The sequence below is a fragment of the Gobio gobio genome, assembly GCF_949357685.1.
Source record: "Gobio gobio genome assembly, chromosome: 10".
NCBI classification, from domain to species: domain Eukaryota; kingdom Metazoa; phylum Chordata; class Actinopteri; order Cypriniformes; family Gobionidae; genus Gobio; species Gobio gobio.
This window is the reverse complement of record NC_137116.1, coordinates 2,675,299-2,695,770: the sequence shown is the minus strand read 5'-3', so window position 1 is coordinate 2,695,770 and position 20,472 is coordinate 2,675,299.

Genomic DNA, 20,472 nt, shown 5'->3' with positions numbered 1-20,472 from the left:
CACAGCTGTGGGGTAATGACATAATTTTTTCACAAAATATACGTATTGGCTGTACACATGAAAATGCAAGGGTGTCGGACGTTTCTGATTTATCCACTCTTGGACCCGGTTTCAAAAAATAGCGGTTTCAGGCTCCCAAAACATCGGATCCGTCTGGACAAAACGCTGATATGATACAAAAGTTTTACGTACAGCTAAACGCATCTCCGTTTGGAAGAGCCCTAAGGGCTTAAATACATAGGCAGCGTAATCAAGCTAAAAAAAGAACAGGTGTTGGCTAATTAAGAACCAAGTCAAGTCAAGTCACCTTTATTCATATAGAGTTTTTTACAATGCCGATTATTTCAAATCAGCTTCACAGTGTTAAACAGGAAAATAATGCAACAGAATTTGATTCAGCTTTACAGCCGCTTTGGAGAAAACGGTGATGTCATCCAGCTCATTTCAATTATCATAATGTCAATGCGGGCGGATCAGTAATATAGTTGAATATAGTTGAATAATATAGTTGAACAATATTTAGGAGACTAACTAGAGAATTAAGGCCAACAGGAACACATAAACAGAACAAAACAAGACAAAGCAATTCATATTTATTTATAAAATGCTTTATATAAAACAGATTCTTTCAAAGCAGCTTTACAGTGATTAACAGAAAAATTATGCATTTCGGCTGTTGTTCAGCTGACGTCAGTTCAGTGTTGATTCAGTTCCATTGTAAATATCATCAATTATTCAATTCGTTAATTTAATCTATAAAGTAGTTCTGCAAAAAATTATGTCATCATCCAGTTCAGTTCTCGTATTATTGTTGAATATTAAGTGTCCCCAACTAACCAAGCAAGAGGCGACAGTGGCAAGAAATCCAAAATCCATCAGGCTCAGTCAGGGGGCCAGATCTTCTCTGGCCAACGAAAGAACATGGTGTGGTTATGATTCAGGCTGCATCACAAGTCAGAATTCATATCAGAAGCATTCAAATATTTATTGAGTTCCTTTTGCTTGAAGATCGGATTTATCAAGCTAGCCATAGGGTCTGTGTGGAGGACCTGTCTGGTTCTTGTGGGCTTTGCTGAGGATCTGTGCAGATGGCATTTTGGTCGTGTCCACATTTGATCTGGATATTGACCGGATTCGGCTGACTATGGTAACCTTTGGATAAAGATGAGACAGATTGGCGCAGAAGCCATTCTTTTTACTATGTAACAAGTACATTGGGTGTTAAGGAACCTAATTTATACAGCCTAATACTGCGTTCACACCGAACGGGAATTGAGCATCAAATTCTTTTGAGGATTTTGACTGCCGGAGGGAGCCATCACCGGAATATTGATTCACGATCAGTCGGACTCCAATTCCTATAGGCCCTCATTCCTGGGACTGATCACATCACACACACACTATTTAAGACACATACACACGCCATATATTTGCGAAGTCTTGATTTGCTACGGTTGTCATTTCTGAGCGTTTTCTGTGGAGTGATACCTTGTTGTTACCCGGACTGTTTGTTATCTGAGATCCTCTGCCACCTGCCCTGAACCTTGCCTGTGACCCGACTCTGATTCCTGCCGCCAGCCTTGATCCTTGCCTGTCCCTGTTTACGGTATTGCTTTATCCCTGTCTGTACTTCTGCTATCTTTAATAAAGCTGCAAATGGATCCACTTCCTGTTGACCCTTCATTACAGAAGACTTCGCCACACAGCGATCCAGCAATTTGGTCACAGATCTCCACTGAGTTATCCGCTCAGGCCAATCAGTTAGCGATGCATCACCACCAACTGAACCGTTTGACATCACTAACGGAAGAGTTGGTAAAGACGCTTCAAAACCTACACATTCACCCCGCCAAGGCCGCCATGCCACCACCCGCTGCGCCTGCCACGCCCGCATTACCCGCTTCTCCAGCGGTGAATCCCCGTCTGGCCCTGCCAGAGAAGTTTGATGGTACTCCAACAAAGTGTAAAGGATTTCTCCTCCAATGTTCTCTAAATGTTAACCAAAAGCCCTCTCTGTACCCTACTGAAACCAGTCGCATATCCTTTGTCTGCTCTCTGCTTACCAGCAAAGCACTGGATTGGGCCACTGCTGTCTGGAGAGACGACGACTCGGTATTCCCCTCATTCGCTGAGTTTCTACAACGATTCAGAGAGGTATTTGAACATCCCACGGGAGGCCAATGTCCAGGCGATCAGCTGCTCACTCTCACCCAGGGCAAAACAACGGCGGCTGAATATGCTTTATTCTATGATTTTTATCAGTTTTGCACTTTGCCAGCTCAGACCAACTGGGTGGAGGACACGTTGAAGCTACTGTTCCGTCGAGGCCTAACCATGGAATTGCAAGCAGAGCTTGCCTGCCGGGACGAAGGTAGCTCATTGAACTCTTTTATTGAACTTTCCATTCACATTGAAAATCTCCTCCGCTCACGACGCCCCACACGCGTCACCAGTCCTCCCGAACCCATGCAGCTGGGCTACACTCCTCTTCAGCCGGAGGAGAGAGAGAGGAGACCCCAAATGCACCTGTGTTTGTACTGCGGTCAGGCTGGCCACTTCAGAAGCCACTGCCCGGTTCGTCCTACGCCTACCAGCTCTAAAACGGGGAGTTCCTCCATTCAATCCGATTACTCGCCCTCCTGTCTTAAGATCCCAGTTCGAATCACTCTCAACAAACAAGTGGTTACCACGCAGGCCCTTTTAGACTCTGGTGCGGCTGGGAATTTCATAACTGACACTTTTATTAAGGAACACAATATTCCCTTAACTGACTGTCATTTTCCATTAACAGTGGAGGCGTTAGATGGAAAACCTATTGGAGGAGGAAGAGTGGCACACATCACCAATGAACTCGGATTACAGATAGGAATTCTTCTATCCAATTCTATGTCATTCACTCACCCAACAACCCCATCATCCTTGGTCTGCCGTGGTTCCGAACCCATAATCCACATATCTCCTAGAAGGAGGGAGAGATACTGCAGTGTGATACCTCCTGCCATAAGAACTGCCTACAACAAGTCACTCCCCTGCCTATTCAAACGGTCAAGATGAACGAGGTCAACCCCGAGAAGCTTAACATCCCGGCCGAATACACCGATCTAGCTGTGGCTTTCAGCAAACAAAGGTTGACTGAATTACCCCCTCATCGCCCGGGAGATTGTGCCATTGAACTACTACCAGGTACCACGCCTCCTAAGGGCAGAATCTTACCACTGTCACAGCCCGAATCCGTTCATACGCAATTTCAGCAGTGTGGCAGCTCCTCCAACTTCCATGACGAAACGTCAAACCTCTCGCCTACACTGGTCCCCGGAGGCTGAAGAAGCCTTCAGCAAGCTTAAGGAATGGTTCACCACGGCACCCATTCTCCGTCACCAAGACCCTGACAGACCCTTCATAGTGGAGGTAGACGCCTCTAGCACAGGCATCGGAGCTATTCTATCTCAACGTCAAGGTACCCCTGAGAAAATGTTTTCCTGCACCTTCTATTCCAGAAAGTTATCCACAGCAGAACGAAATTATGACGTGGGTGATCGAGAGTTACTGGCGATGAAGGCGGCGCTGGAGGAATGGCGCCATTGGCTGGAGGGAGCTCAACATCCTTTCACCGTGCTCACAGACCATAAGAACTTAGAATACCTCCGCTCTGCCAAGCGCTTGAACCCCCGACAGTCTCAATGGTCTATGTTCTTCACCCGCTTTCAGTTCAAAGTGACTTACAGACCTGGGTCAAAGAACACCAAGGCTGACACATTGTCCCGACAAACTGACAGAGTAGAAAGACCGGACACAGAGGAACCCATAATCCCCAACTCACTACTTCTGGCACCAGTCCAATGGGACGTAATGTCAGAGATTACACAGGCCAATGCACAGACCACTCCACCAGCGGCATGCCCACTGAACTGAATATTTGTACCAGCTCCTCTAAGAGATAAACTTTTGCACCCCGTCCACAACTTACCCAGTTCTGGTCACCCAGGCATAACCGCCACGCATAACCTCCTACTGAACCAGTTCTGGTGGGACTCAATGTTCGCAGACGTAACTCAATTTATCCACAACTGCACCGCCTGCCAAACCTCGAAAACCCCAAAACCTCCAAAATCATCTGTCTCCGGCTGGCTTGCTGCATCCTCTACCTATTCCACAATGCACCTGGTCACACATCCCCATAGACTTTGTCACCGATCTTCCCGTATCACAAGGCAACACCACCATTCTCACTGTCTTAGACCGCTTCTCAAAAGCCTGTCGTCTCCATCCGCTGCCCAAGCTCCCCACTGCATTCGAGACTGCTGAATTGCTCTGCAACTTCGTATTCAGGTTTTACGGATTACCTGAGGACATAGTGTCGGACAGAGGTCCGCAGTTCACTTCTTGAGTCTGGTCAGCCTTCTTCAAGAACCTGAACATCAACGTCAGTCTCACTTCCAAGTCCAACGGACAGACAGAGCGGATGAATCAAGAACTCACACGCTTCCTCCGCACATACTGCCAAAGAAACCAGACTGAATGGAGTCGTTATTTGATGTGGGCTGAATACGCTCAACTCCCTCAGGAAACCAGCCACAGAGATTACATCCTTCCAATGTATTTTAGGCTATCAACCTCCTCTGTTCCCGTGGTCAGGCGAACTCTCTGAGTTACCGTCGGTAAACGAATGGATGCAAAGGAGCAAGGAGACTTGGGAGCTGGCTCATCATCATCTGTAACGCGCTATCAGGAGACAAGAGGCAGATCCTCTGCCGCCTGCCCTGAACCTTGCCTGTATACTGGTCTGTGATTGTTTGCCGCCTGCCTTGATCCTTGCCTGTGACCCGACTCTGATTCCTGCTGCCAGCCTCGATCCTTGCCTGTCCCTGTTTACAGTATTGCTTCATCCCTGTCTGTACTTCTGCTATCTTTAATAAAGCTGCAAATGGATCCACTTCCTGTTGACCCTTCATTACATACACAAAACTTTTCTGTTTTCTTCCATGTCATGTCAAACTAGTATAACAATTAAGCTTGCTTAGGCTTGTTATACTATCGGGGTTAGACTAGTCAAGTTGCAAGCAGATTTTACGGATGTGTTTTCACCTCTGCCCGGTCTCACAGACCTCTTAAAGCACAATATCGAAATGATCCCCAGGGAAGTAGCGCACAGCCGTCCCTATCATTTACATGAACACAAGAAAAAAGTGGTACAGGATGAATTAAAGGCCAAGCTAGTGTTGGTAGTAATAGAAGAATCGCATAGCGTAAATCACAAAATTTGCAACCTGATGACATTTTTATTGATATTGATGGTGTCCAGATTACACCTTCAAAAACTGTGCAAAATCTGGGAGTATTGCTTGACTCCACGTTATCTTTCGACTCACATATTGGTCAGACAGTTAAGTCATGCTTTTTCCACCTGCAAAATATTGTTTGTATCCGTCGATCCCTCAACTTTAACGATGCTAAAACTGTTATTCAAGCTTTTATAGACTACTGTAACGCCTTATACAGCGGCTTACCAACTAAGGCTATACATCGCCTCCAAATGGTGCAAAACTCTGCTGCTCGAGCCCTAACATTTAATAAAAAATCCGTACACATCACTCCCATCCTCAACCAACTTCACTGGCTTCCTGTCGCATCGAGTTTAAACGGTTAGTTTTAGTCTATAAAGCCAGTCATGGCCCTGCACCAAAATATCTTGCTGATTTAATTCAACCATATGTTCCTGCCCGGACCCTCAGATCCAGCAATGAAAACCTGCTTGAAGTCCCCAAGTTTAAATGCTCTACTGTGGGAGGAAGGGCTTTTAGTGTTATTGGCCCTTAATTATGGAATAAGCTGCCCTCGACTATCCGTAATGCACCTACTCTCCAGATTTTTAAATCCCAACTTAAAACTCATCTTTTTTCTCCGTGCAGTAAATCATTATTTTTCTCTCACCGCCTCTGCCTTCAAGTGATCTCACACCTCTTCATGTTATGCTCCATGACTAGCTACTGTTAATTGTTCTTTTGATTCTATAACTTCGTTGTTGTTGGAGTTATTTGTTGTACACCTGCTTGTTTATTTGCTATAATGAACAGGCTGACTGTCTGATTATAATTGATTGTACTCTTGTACTCCATTGTGAAGCGACCTTGGGTTCTTGAAAAGGCGCTATAAAAAATAAACATATTATTATTATTATTATTATTGCGACTGGGCAAGTCTGATAGTTTTAGTACCTAAAATGGACAACTCTGTCCATTTCTGTGTTGATTACAGAAGGGTTCTACCACCTGCAGTTATGATAATTATATAAGTTATATAATAAATAGCAAGATTTTAAAATGTATGCAATGTTAAATAGGGAGCCAATGTAGTGTTGACAGAATGCTAGTGTCACGAACGCTATGGTGAAAAAAGGGGTGAGGACTCAATGCAGGTGAACATGAATTTATTAACAAAAGAAACAAACACAAAACAAAAACCCACTAGGGGGTAAAAATCAAAACAGCAAACAGAGACGAACCAGGGACCGAGATCAGGGACAAGAATACCTCCACACGTAACATAGACAACATAACCGCACAGGACTGAAAATGGAAGGAGACTAAATAGCAGACAAACAAGGCAGGTAACAAGGGACAACAGGTGGAGCAATTTAACTAATAATCAGATAACGAGGGGTGGGGTCAAGACAGATGACAGGCACACACAGGGCAGAAATAAACCAAAACACCATGTGCTACACAGGAAAAGACAGACATGTGACACTATCAAACAGAGACAAACCAGGGACCGAGATCAGGGACAAGAATCAGGAACAAGAATACCTCCACACGTAACATAGACAACATAACCGCACAGGACTGAAAATGGAAGGAGACTAAATAGCAGACAAACAAGGCAGGTAACAAGGGACAACAGGTGGAGCAAATTAACTAATAATCAGATAACGAGGGGTGGGGTCAAGACAGATGACAGGCACACACAGGGCAGAAATAAACCAAAACACCATGTGCTACACAGGAAAAGACAGACATGTGACAGCTAGCTGCTGCCTGCACCCCCACTTTTGAAAAAATCCTAAGAAATGGCATAATCAGACTAAAACCGTTACAGTTAATGATTCCTTTGCACTAAAATCATAAGTATGGCGTCATTTGAAAGCAGACACTTGGCAGTTTACTGTAAATTCAAAATTATAATTATTTTCATAATCAAAAATAGCTATAATAAGCTTCAAAGTTTTGTAAAGTTATTAGAAATATATTTGTATGAAATATCTTTATGAAAATAAAATTGAAATTGGCATTTTAGCTATCTAAAAGTGCACTACAGCTGAATAAGCCACATGTCTGACCATGCTATATTTCAAATCTGAAGATGATAAGTCTAAAACTTAGAATTTTATTAAATGTTTTTCAAGATCATGTCATATGATTTTATTTTGAGATTTCTCTAAAATGTTAACTGATGTTTATTGCCATCTCTTCTGAGCTACCATTCAGTTTATTGTCTCTATTGTTTTGAGGTGCAAACTGCCCATTCAGTTTCAGTCTCCCCAGAACACTTTCACACCTCTCTGTCCAGGTTATGGCTCTTATTATCTTATTCTTTTGTCTTCATTGTAGATTTAGATTAGATTTAGATTAGATTTATTCTTTATTGTCCTCAGTAGAGGAAATTCATTTCCACAGACTGTACCAGAAACAACATTCAACACGTATAACATCAACATACCTACAGAATACACAGAACACATATTTTGGTCACATAAGTAAACAAACAAAGATAGCATCAGCAGCAAAGACTGTATAAACCTGAAATTATACATTATTTAAATTCAGTGCTCTTATAGCTGAGAGTACAAAACTCTTTCCTAGGCGTGATTTCTTATGAGGCAGCTGTCTGTATCTGCGGCCAGAGGGAAGAAGAGTGAAACATGAGTTGAGAGGGTGACTAGGATTTAGTATAATAGTATTTGCTCTACGAAGGATAGCAGTGTCAATAAGAGCTGACAAATTGGGAGTTGGGAGACAAATTATTTTTGAAGAGGTGATGGTAATTTTAAGTAACTTGTTTCTGTTGGTCAAAGAGAGCATGGTGAAATAACAAGTGGCACAGTAAAGAAGGATAGATTCAATGATACTATGATAAAGACGAAGCAAAAAGTGTGGTTTAACTGATAAAGTCCTAAGTTTACGTATGACAAAGAGTCTTTGTTGGCAGCGTCTATGAATGTCCATGATGTGTTGATCAAAGCTTAGTTTATTGTCCATGGTAATGCCAAGGTACTTAAAGCTGTCCACAATTTCTACCGCCTGGCCATTGATGGTAATAGGGCAGTGAGAGGTAGAACGTTTTTGACGTGTATCAATAACGAGTTCCTTAGTTTTAGCAACATTAAGGAGAAGATGGCTGTCCTCACACCATTTAATAAAGTGAGCAACAGATTGGTGGTATGATGTAACTGAATCGTTGCCTGTGAGAAGAGCGAGAATGGCTGTGTCATCCGAGTATTTGAAGTATTTTATGATAGGAGAGGGGCTCCGACAATCGTTGGTGTAAAGCGTATAGAGAAAGGGGCTGAGGACACAACCTTGAGGGGCACCTGTGTTTACAGTAATAGTGGAGGATGTCGTACTCCCCACCCTTACCGCCTGAGGTCTGTCACTGAGGAAGTTATTAATCCATCGAATTAACAGAGGTGGCACATGAAGATGATGAAGTTTGGTTATCATGGTGTGACGTTGAATTGTATTAAAAGCAGAAGAGAAGTCTATAAAAAGAATCCTGGTATAATGGCCAGGGGAGTCCAGATGTTGAAGAATAGTATGAAGGAGGGATGCAACAGCGTCTTCTGTTCCTATTTTGGCCTTGTAAGCAAACTGGTAAGGATCCAGCTGTGAGCAGACAACTGGAAGGATGGTCTTCAGTACCAGTTTCTCAAGGCATTTTGCTACTATGGAAGTGAGTGCTACTGGTCGGTAGTGATTCAGATCAGAAGGACGAGGTTTCTTGGGAACAGGAATGATGGTAGCTGTTTTCCAGAGGGTGGGGACAGTTGCGGTCTGTAATGACTCAGTAAAGAGCGAATGAAGAACAGGCGAGAGCTCCAAGGCACAGCTCTTAAGCAACCTACCCGTGATCCCATCAGGACCAGGGGATTTGCCAATTTTGCACCTCCTGAGCTGCTGGTAGACATCTCTTACTGTTAGGGGAACAGAATATGGCTGCTTGAGAGTGGGTAAACTCCCGAGCAGTCTTTCACATTCAGTATTGCAGTTCAGAGTGTCAAACCTGGCATAAAAATGATTCAAGTCACGGGTGAACAGGTTGAGATCAGAAGGTGTAGAAATACTGACTCTTGAAGTTGTACCAGTGAGTGTTTTTACTCTCTGAAAGGCCTGCCTTGTGTTCATACTGCTGAAATCATGTTCTAATTTGTCCTTATATACGAGTTTTGCCTTTTTAATCTCACTTTTCACAGAGCGGTTAATGTCTTTCAATAAAAGCCAGTCTTTGCACTTGAATGCTTGTTGTTTCTCCTTGAGTTTAAGTTTTATTTGGTGGGTCATCCATGGTCTAGAATTGGGGTATTTTCTTACAGTTTTAACTGGAATAGTGGTTAACATACAGAACTTAATATAGTTGGTTATTAGCATAGTTTTTGTATTCAAGTCTCAACAATATTGTGGTCTGCGGAGCCTAATGGAGGCTGCACGTGAGCAGTGTAAGCGTTGTTTATGTTCCCATAACACAGGTCTAACACCTTTTCTTTCCTTGTGGGGGAGTTCACATACTGTTTGAAGGATGGGAGGACGCTGTTCAGCCTACAGCTATTAAAATCCCCCATAACAAACACCGGAGCATCAGGATATTTACTTAGCATAGAATGAGTGCTGTTGACTATAAGTTCAGATGCTGTGTTAGTATTAACACCTGGCGGGATGTAAACACAGCTGATAACCACTGTGGTAAATTCCCGCGGGAGGTAGAATGGACGAAGTGAAAGCGTCAGCATTTCAATACAAGGTGTGCAGACTCTGTCATGTATCTTGATGTTATTACACCAACGGTTATTAATGTAAACACAGACCCCTCCGCCCCTCTCCTTACCAGAGCTGCTCGTTCGATCCGCTCGGATGATGGTGAAGTTCTCCAAATTAACCTCTTCGTCCGTAACGGAATCATTCAACCATGTCTCAGACAGCGCGATGATACAGGCCTCACGAAAGGTTTTCTCCCCTCGGCATCTAGCATGTAGAATATCCATCTTGTTCCGGAGAGATTGTACATTAGCCATCACCACTGAGGGAAGTGGAGGGTTAAAAGGACGCCTCCGTAACCTGGCGCGCACACCTCCTCGCTTTCCTCTTTTCCTCGGTTTGTGCAGGATATTAGCTGGAATTACGTCTGATGGTATTAGACCAAATGTGGCCGAGCCCCGGAGCAAGAGGAGATCTTGACGGGAGTAGGTGAGTTTGTTGCTGCAATACCCATCCGGGTGACATGCTACACACCTGAGATTACAGGTGATCAAAAAAAAGATCACCATGATCCCCAGTGTTTTCCCGATGAAGATCAAACTAGCCATGGTGGTAATTTCGATGGTATACACAGTACGTAAACAACTCAGATGAAAGAACAAACAAATAGACAAGTGACTAGACGCAGACTTGTGAGAGCGTGGGTACAGACTGTGTTGTCGCAGCCGAGCATGCGCCAAACCGGAAGTCGAGCCAAGTTGTAATCACTGACGACTATCTATTCAAACTGTTCTAGTCAAACCTCATTTCTTTGATCAAACTTCTCACTTCAACTTCTAAAGTGCCTCAAATGCCGTTGTTGACAATAGAAACATTTCAGTTGGTTTTTCATTTCAGTCTATTCAAAATTATTAATAAAAATAACGTATTTGCCAAGGTGGCAGGTGCATTGGCTAGCTAGCATGTTAGCTTAGCACACAATCAAAATACAATAAAGATTAAAACCATGTTTTTTCTCCAAAATTACTTTATATCACAAGTGGGATGTTTTAAATAACCTTCTGTGGTCTCATTTGGCTTCAGATCAAAAAATCAGACAGAAAATATATAATTTTACAATATTCTGCATATTGATAAATGCTATGTCGAATAGCATTGCATTATAAATATAATCTATTATGAATACACCCAACATGGTATAAAGAACACAGACAAACCATACATCGTCGCAATTATGTGTTTATTGTCTTCAAATGTCTCTATTTGCATCTTTAGCGATCTCAGGAAGCTTTTATTATGGACTTCTATTATGGCACATGGTATCTTCTTCATCTGTCTGTACCATTTATGGACTACATGTGCACAGAGCGCCCTCCGGCTGCCAGTATGAATTGAAAACAACACATAAGAGTCTCCATCGCTCATGATTAGGCTACATCTGCGCATTTTGAGGAAGTATTGAATAAAAAATACTCCTCTGTTTAGAAATTTGACACAGACATATGAGAATCTATCAATATTTCTCCTCATCTGCACACTTTTGAACTAAAAGCCCTGAGGGATGTTGATTTGTCGCAAGTCTTCGTGACGAGAATAGAGGAGTTTTTTATGAATGAGAGCAGCTGAGGCTCATATTACAATCAAACGGTACAGACGCGGTTTTCATATTCATAACTCCTGACACATATTAACAAATTACTGTCACTATAAGACTTTGAGAATAAAACAGAGGTAAAAAATGGAAGCTTGACTCTTAGATCTTTTAAATTATGTATAGTTTGTCACTTGTAATTACTTACATCTGTGTAATTACTTACATCTGACAGTCATTTGAGCTAATTTAAACAAATAAAGCTTGAGGACGAATGCGCCCTCAATCCGGTTAAGAGGTTTATTAAGCATGCAGGGCAAACACCCAGTAGAGCATTACAATGATCTAGCCTTGAGGTCACGAATGCATTAACTAACTTTTCTGCATTTGTCATTGAGAGCATATGTCATAATTTAGAGATACACTATATTGCCAAATGTTCTGGGATGTCTGCCTTTACATGCACATGAACTTTAATGACATCCCATTCTTAATCCATAGGGTTTAATAGGGAGTTGGCCCACCCTTTGCTGCTATAACAGTTTCCACTCTTCTGGGAAGGCTTTCCAACAAGGTTTAGGAGTGTGTTTATCTTCTTCTTGAAGCGCATTTGTGAGGTCAGGCACTGAAGTGGGATGAGAAGGCCTGGTTCGCAGTCTCCTCTCTAATTTATCCCGAAGGTGTTCTATCGGGTTGAGGTCAGGACTCTGTACAGGCCAGTCAAGTTCCTCCACACCAAACTCACTCATACATGTCTTTATGGACCTTGCTTTTTGCACTGGTGCACAGTCATGTTGGAACAGGAAGGCAGAGTCCTGCACGGGTGCGGTGAAAAACATCCTATCTGTGTCGAATATGGGTGCGGGTCGGGTCGTACAAGGGAGAAACACGGGTCTAAACACGGGTCTAAACACGGGTTTAAAACAGTCACATGCAAACAAATATGTATAATTATGTATACATTTACTGTATGCATGTATATTGAATAGATGTGTTCCTAAACAATATATGCATATTTTTAGGAACACATCTACAAAAATATGCCTTGCCTTTATTTCAAGTTGATAAAATAATTTCATATCCAAATCAGTTCATTTGTGCCCGGGTGTGCGCGCCCTCCCAGGAGAATCACAACCGCGCCCTTGCGATCTGCCTGCACTGCAGTCGTCGAGATGGGTCCTGAGTTGAAGAAAAGATTGTATATTGGATGTTGAACTTCATCATTGAGGAAACACGCAGATAACTGTGGTAACAAACCAAGCACAAGCAGTTCTATCGAACAGTATTTTTCAAAAGGGGACAGAACTGAATGTGCCTCGAAGAGATGATAAGGACACATAACCATGTTCTTCATGATGTAGCCTTTTGACAGCTTTGGCTGAAGTTGTGCTTGTGTTAATGGTCATGTAATAACTTCTGTATGATGGCAATAAACATTTTTGTAAGTGTGTCTATAATGTGATATGCTAAACTGATTTTATTTCGGGTGCGGGTCGGGTATCTGTTCTATTTTAAGCGGGTCAGGTGCGGGTTTTAATTAGTGCTGCTGTCGGAAAATGGGTCGGATGCGGTTTTAAGCATTGTGGGTAAGGGTGCGTGCAGATTTACAAAATCGGACCCATTGTAACAAGTACAATTCGGTGCTGCTCCTTTAAGGTGGAAGGCACTTTTTTTACTCACTCGCTGAGTGGGCAGTCCTTAGATGGAGCACGAGCTGTGAGCTGCATGTATGCCTTATATATTTCTGTTGCTCTTAATCGTTTATTTTTCTGTTCAGTTACGCTGTTGTCAGTGAAGTGTTGCAAACTAACGTTACCCCATGTGTGCATGGGAATTGCGCTGATAATAAACCCCATGTGAAACGTCAGATAGCCTGCCTACGTGAGTTTTGCTTGCACTTGGCTGAAGCCATTCGGTCCAGCTATCCGGTCTTTCTGCAAAGCGTTACAAGTGGTGCCCGAACATTTTGCCTCTGGCCTCGGATTGGCCCGTTGGACATGCTACTCGATGATATTATCGTTCGATTTGGATTTACGGACATTTTTGCACACACTGAAGCTCCGAGAAGCACACAGACAATTTGTGCACGGACACGTGAGATTCATTCTGGCAAGTGTGATTTGTTTCAGAACGTGAGATTCATTCTGGCACGTGTGATTCGTTTCGGATCGTGAGAGGAGTCATTGATTCACCAACGATTAAACAAAACCAGTCAAGAGTTTAAACTGAAAAGATTCATTCAGGTTTGGACACAGCCTGCAGAATACATTGATTATCTTGGTTGGCGGTTCACGTAGTGACTGATTCATCTGAATCTTAGCGGGATTCAAACTGGAATTACGTATTCACAGCGTCATCAGAACTGTAAAGTAGGTTTGCCATGAAAGTACGCATATATACGTGTGGTTTTTGAAATCCCTTTGTGAAAAAAAGAAGAAAAAAATTACTTATGTCATATGGTTGAATTTTGTTCCTAAAAAAAAAAAAATTGGGGGTTTTTAAGAGGTTAAAGAGTGACAGTTGTTGACTTTTGTTGAAAACGGAATAATTTACTGTTTTACCACATTTACTACATACCACGCTGATTATATATTGCCTATATTGAATACAATGGCTAAATATGTGCATGGTTTGACAGATATGACTGACCTGACTTCACCAGATGCCCAGATTCTTCTCGAATTACCTCGCTTCCTAGCCAAAGAACCCAGGAAATGTTTTTTTATTCCCGCACAATGATAGAGATGCATTGATTTTGTGTCTTCTCCCGTCCCGCAGGAAAAAAAAACACGTATTTGTATTGATATTATTAAAGAGATTCATGGGGTTGTTTGTTTCGTTTCCCTGGCCTGCATGTAAAAAAAAAAAAAAAGACAAATACATTCAAATATAATTTCGTTTTTATCAAAAACTGCTCGGGTTATGTATATAACCCTTGTTCCCTGAGAAGGGGAACGAGCACTGCATCGGGACGACGCTTTAGGGGATGCTCCCTTAGCATCAGCGAATCTGAAACCAGAATGCCAACTAGGCCAATCCGATTGGCGTGCGTGATGACGTCATCGTGACGGCATACCCGGAAGTATAAAAGGGTTGCTGGAGCGTAATGGCGGTAGTAATTGCTCTGAAGCATGCGCTCCAGGCGCGCCAAGGTGTGGCATCGGGATGCAGTGCTCGTTCCCCTTCTCAGGGAACAAGGGTTATATACATAACCCGAGCAGTTCCCTTTCGAGGGAACTCGCACTGCATCGGGACGACGCTTTGGGGAACGAGTACCCACTAGGCCACAACGAAGGGTAGCGCCTGCCCTAGTGTGAAGCCGGAAACCGGGCACAGCTAGGACTGGAGCACCCTCGCACCAGGCGTCGTAGGGAGATCCAGGCTATAAAACCTGATAAAAGTGTGTGGGGTAGCCCACCCGGCCGCCTCGCAGATATCCTGCAAGGGGACCCCAGAAAGAAGGGCCACCGAAGAGGCCATACCTCTGGTGGAATGAGCCCTCACAGCCACAGGTGAAGGCAAACTGCGCACCTGATAGGCCATGGTAATCGCCTGGACAATCCAATTACTGATTGTCTGAGTAGACGCAGGCAATCCCTTCTTAGGTGAGCCAAAACACACCAACAGTTGTTGTGATCTCCTCCACTGTGCAGACTTCGCCAGATAAACTCTTAGAGCCCTAACCGGGCAGAGTAGGTGAAGCCTCCCTTCTTCCGCCGTCACATGAGGCGGAGGATGAAATGCCTGCAGGACCAATGACCTGACCACCCTTGATGGCACCTTAGGCACGTAGCCCGGCCTAGGGTGTAAGATGGCCTTTACTCCTCCCGGGGCAAACTCCAGGCAGGTTGGCGTTACCGCCAAGGCCTGGAGATCTCCCACTCTCCTGAGAGAGGTAATGGCAAGGAGAAAAGCCACCTTAAGGGTCAGATCCTTCGGTCCAGCCGACTCCAATGGTTCGAAGGGGGCCTCAGCCAATCCTTCGAGAACCACTGCCAGGTCCCAGGTTGGAACTCTGGACCGAGCCGCAGGCCTCATCCTCCGAGCCCCACGGAGGAATTGTACAACCAGCTGGTGCCTACCCAGAGGCCCATCACCCAAAGGAGTGTGGAAAGCCGCAATGGCAGCCACGTACACCTTGAGTGTGGACGGGGTAAGCCCTGCAGAGAAACGATCTTGGAGGAACTCCAGCACTGAAGCCACTGGGCAGTTAACTGGGTCCACCTCACGTTCTCTGCACCAAGTGGAAAATACATTCCACTTGAGGCTGTACAGTCTCCTCGTAGACAGAGCCCTGGAGCTGAGTAAGGTCTCTATCACGTCTGCCGATAGGCCAGCCTCTATGAACCTGGTCCCCTCAGGGGCCAGACCCACAGGTTCCAAATCTCCGGGCGGGGGTAAAATATCGTACCCGCCGCCTGAGATAGGAGATCCCTCCTCAGAGGAATCTCCCACGGCTGACCTGCTAGCAGAGCTATGATATCCGAGAACCAAACTCGAGTCGGCCAACGGGGTGCTACCAGAAGTAGACTGACCCCCTGTCGACGGACCCTTTCCAGGACTCCCGGGAGCAGAGCAATCGGGGGAAATGCGTACAGACGCAGCCTCGGCCACGTCTGCACCATGGCATCCAGCCCCAGCGGAGCTGGATGCGTGAGGGAAAACCACAGTGGACAGTGGGACGTCTCTCGAGACGCAAACAGATCCACTTCCACTGGGCCGAACCTCTTGCATATGGCCTCCACCACCTCTGGGTGGAGTCGCCACTCCCCGGGCCTCAGCCCCTGCCTCGACAGGATGTCTGCTCCCTGATTTTGGACCCCCGGGACATACATTGCCCTGATGGACAACAGTTTCCCCTGGGTCCACAGGAGGACTTGGCGTGCTGTCTTGTACAGAAAGCGCGACCTCAGTCCTCCCTGGCGGTTGATGTACGCTACGACAGACGTATTGTCTGTCCGTACCAGGACGTGCTGGCCTCGGAGGTGCGGGAGAAAGCTCCTGAGAGCTTTGTATACCGCCATCATCTCCAGGCAATTTATATGCCAGGAGGAATGACGGCTCTCCCATGGGCCCCTCGCAAAGCGGCCGTCCATGACCGCGCCCCAGCCAGTGAGGGAGGCGTCTGTTGAAACGGATTTCCGGCAACAAGACGCTCCCAACACTGGCCCTCGGGACAGAAACCAAGGTTTCTTCCATATGGCTAGGGAACGAGAGCATTTGCGCGTTACCCTGATCATACGGAAAGGATTCCCTCTGGGGGAAAACCCCTTGGTTTTCAACCACCACTGGATGGGTCTCATGTATAGCAGGCCAAAAGGTATTATGTTGGACGCTGCTGCCATGTGACCCAGCACTCTCTGAAAGTGCTTCACAGTGATGTTGTGGCCTAGCCTTATTCCTGAGACCATCGCCTGTATGGTCTCGACTCGCACGGGAGACAATCGTGCCCGCATCGTTGTCGAGTCCCACACGACCCCGAGGAACGTAGTCCTCTGGGACGGCGTCAACACGCTCTTTTTCGTGTTGAGTCTCAGCCCCAAGCATTTCATGTGGTTCAGAACGACATCTCGATGCCGAACCGCCACCTCGTACGACTGGGCCAGCATGAGCCAGTCATCGATATAATTCAGCACACGGATGCCCTGAAGTCTCATTGGAGCCAGAGCTGCATCCATGCACTTCGTGAACGTGCGTGGGGAGAGGGCTAGGCCAAAGGGAAGCACTCGATACTGGTACGCTTCGCCCCCGAAAGCGAACCTCAGGTACTTCCTGTGACATGGAAGGATGGAGACATGGAAATATGCGTCCTTTAGATCTATCGTGACGAACCAGTCCTCGGACTGGATCTGACTCACGATCATGGGAATAGTGAGCATTTTGAACCTGAAGCTCCTCAGAGACAGATTCAAAACCCTCAGATCTATAATCGGACGCAACCCTCCATCCTTTTTGGGAACTATAAAGTACCGGCTGTAGAACCCGGACTCTCTTTCCAGCGGAGAAACACGCTCTATGGCTTCCTTCGCTAGAAGAGTTTTTACTTCTAGTTCCATTACCCGAACCTGCTCGGGTATCACTGCTGTCCAGTATAACCCCCTGAATTGTGGAGGAGGAAAACCGAACTGCAGTTTGTACCCCTTTTCTACAGTATGCAGGACCCACGTAGAAATATTCGGAAGGCATTTCCATGCGCCGAAATAATCTACTAAGGGAACCAGCCTCTCGAGGCTGGCGTCGGGTGTTACACGGTTCCCGTTCCCAACCTCCTGAAGCGGCTGACCGGCAGGAAGTAGTTGGGAACGGTTCTCCGTGTGCGGACGCGCGAGCTGACCAGCCGCAGGTCTTTCCAGAGGCGGCTGGTGCAGCATGCGTTCGCGGGAAATCGATGTGGCCCGAAGCGTCATAGACGGCGGGATTACCACATCGATTTTCCCAGAGCGCCGCGGAGGAAACAACCTCGGTTGTTTCTCCGCGGGGGGGACCGCTCTTAGAAGCCCAGCCGTGGCTAGGACTTCTTCCCAGCAGCCTTCCGCGCCTGAAGGACGTTCCGAAGATCGCCTTTAGGAGCTGAAGGTTGCTGCTGAGAGCGCCGCCTCTGTTGCCAGGCTCCCGTGGGAGGGGCTCTAGAAGCGACGCTCTCCTTTTGCACCTTCCGGTGCGAGGAGCTGGATGACGGCTGAGGCTGCCCGCTAGGGCCAGCCTTCCCAGGTTTAGAGCGGCGAGGGAGATACTGGTGGAAGGCTGCTGACTGTTTCTTCGCCTCCTGGTGTCTGGAAACGACGGTGTTAACCACGTCTCCAAACAACCCAGAAGGCGAGATCGGGGAGTCCAGGAGAAAAGCTCTATCCTTCTCCTTTATCCCCGACAGATTCAGCCAGAGATGTCTCTCCACTGTCACCATGGAAGCCATGGAGCGGCCGATAGCGCGGGCCGTCTCCTTGGTGACTCGGAGAGACAAATCTGCAGCCTTCCTCAGTTCCAGAATGTCCTCCGGAGAGGGACCATCTCCCTCGTCCAACTCTTTAAGGAGGTCGGCCTGGTAGGCCTGCAGAATTGATAATGTGTGCAGGGAACCACCAGCCCGACCAGCCGCCATATATGCTTTGCCCACCAAAGATGAGGTGTCCCGACAGGGTTTGGTGGGCAAAACCGGAGCCTTGAGGGACGATGCAGAGTCGGGTGAAAGATAGCTCGCGAGAGCTTCCTCCACCCGAGGCATCGCCCCATAGCCCGCCTCGCGTGCCCCCAGAACATTGGAATAGTCCAATACTGGGGGATTGCAAACACGCGAAGAATAGGGCCGTTTCCTGATCTACACACCTCGGTGTGTAGATCCGGGAAAAAAGGCAGGCCCCGGCGAGGTGTTTGAACCCGGTGTGAGAGGAACCGGTCATCCAGCCTGCTGGGTAGCTGGATTTCCGGAGCCTCTTGTGGCCAACTTATATTTAATTTGGCCACTGCCCGGGTCAACACCTCGACCAGCTCCTCTTGGGCGGGTGGATGAAGCGATGAAACAATTCCTGCTTCATCCCCCGCCTCGGTGCCTATTTCCTCCGGCTCCTCGGAACCGGAGAGAACAAGCATCGGACCTCCCACCCCGGGGGAAGAAGCCGCAGCGCGGGCTTCCACACGGGGAGGAAGATCCTCGGAACTGTCAGAGGAGGATCGGGAAAGTGCCGCAGCAGTCCCGAAACCCTCCGACAAATCCCGCTGTGAGCCCCATGATCTGCGACGCCGAGCCGCCTCAGCGACTGCGGGTCCAGAACCACGAGGCTCACGAGGCTGGCCGGCTTCATCAAACGCAGCCAGCCGAGAGCGAAGCACCCTGAGCGTCAGTTTTTCGCAGTGCTCACAAGCGGCTCCCTCGAGAGCCGCTTGGGCATGCTGGACGCCCAGGCAGTGCACACAAAGCAGGTGTGTATCCGAGCCCGACATGAACCTGGGACACGGATGCACACACTGTTTGAATTCATTCACTCTCACACTTTCCATACTTTTTCTCACACACTTTCACTGACAAACAACAGTAAATAGACAGACAGTAACAGATAGCGCTTTGCTGAAGAGCAATAACTACCGCCATTACGCTCCAGCAACCCTTTTATACTTCCGGGTATGCCGTCACGATGACGTCATCACGCACGCCAATCGGATTGGCCTAGTTGGCATTCTGGTTTCAGATTCGCTGATGCTAAGGGAGCATCCCCTAAAGCGTCGTCCCGATGCAGTGCGAGTTCCCTCGAAAGGGAACTTTGCACATAAAAATAGACTGCTTTGCAAAACAGAAAAACAGATTGAGAAACAAAAAACAGATCCCAATTCGTCGGTCAGTTCCGATGTACGTCGAACGTGACCGACTGAAAGGAAACCTGAGAAAACATGCTTCAACAGAACGTAATGTGAACACAAAATAGCAAACGGACATTTAGAAACAATCCATTTCCACTGCACTCACTAAACTTCTATGTAGTGTTTGTCAAAAACACCAAACAGTCAACTTGACCTGCAGGGAGTGCTGAGCGTTTTTGGTGAGGTATGATCAAGTATCTATGTATTTGCCAGCTGCGCAATATGTGGATACATATAACGTTATACCGCATGATTTTGCCTACCAAAACAATTGAGAAACTTCTCCAAATGTCAGACTTTCCTTGCTTAGCTTTTGTGCTGTAAATACCTCGTTTGAGGTTCTTTTCTACATCATCTATTGACATCTTCTCCATCATGTCGTTAGGCAACCTCCCTATCCCGCCGATTCCCGCGGTGTTTTTTTTAGCCGCCCATTCCCGCCCGCAGCAAAATTCAAACTGCCCGCTCCCGCGAGATTTACGTTGGGTCCCGCGGGACCCGGCGGGACTCAATCCCAATGCAGCCCTCTACCAGGAATACCCGCTATCAAGTAGTAGGCCCACA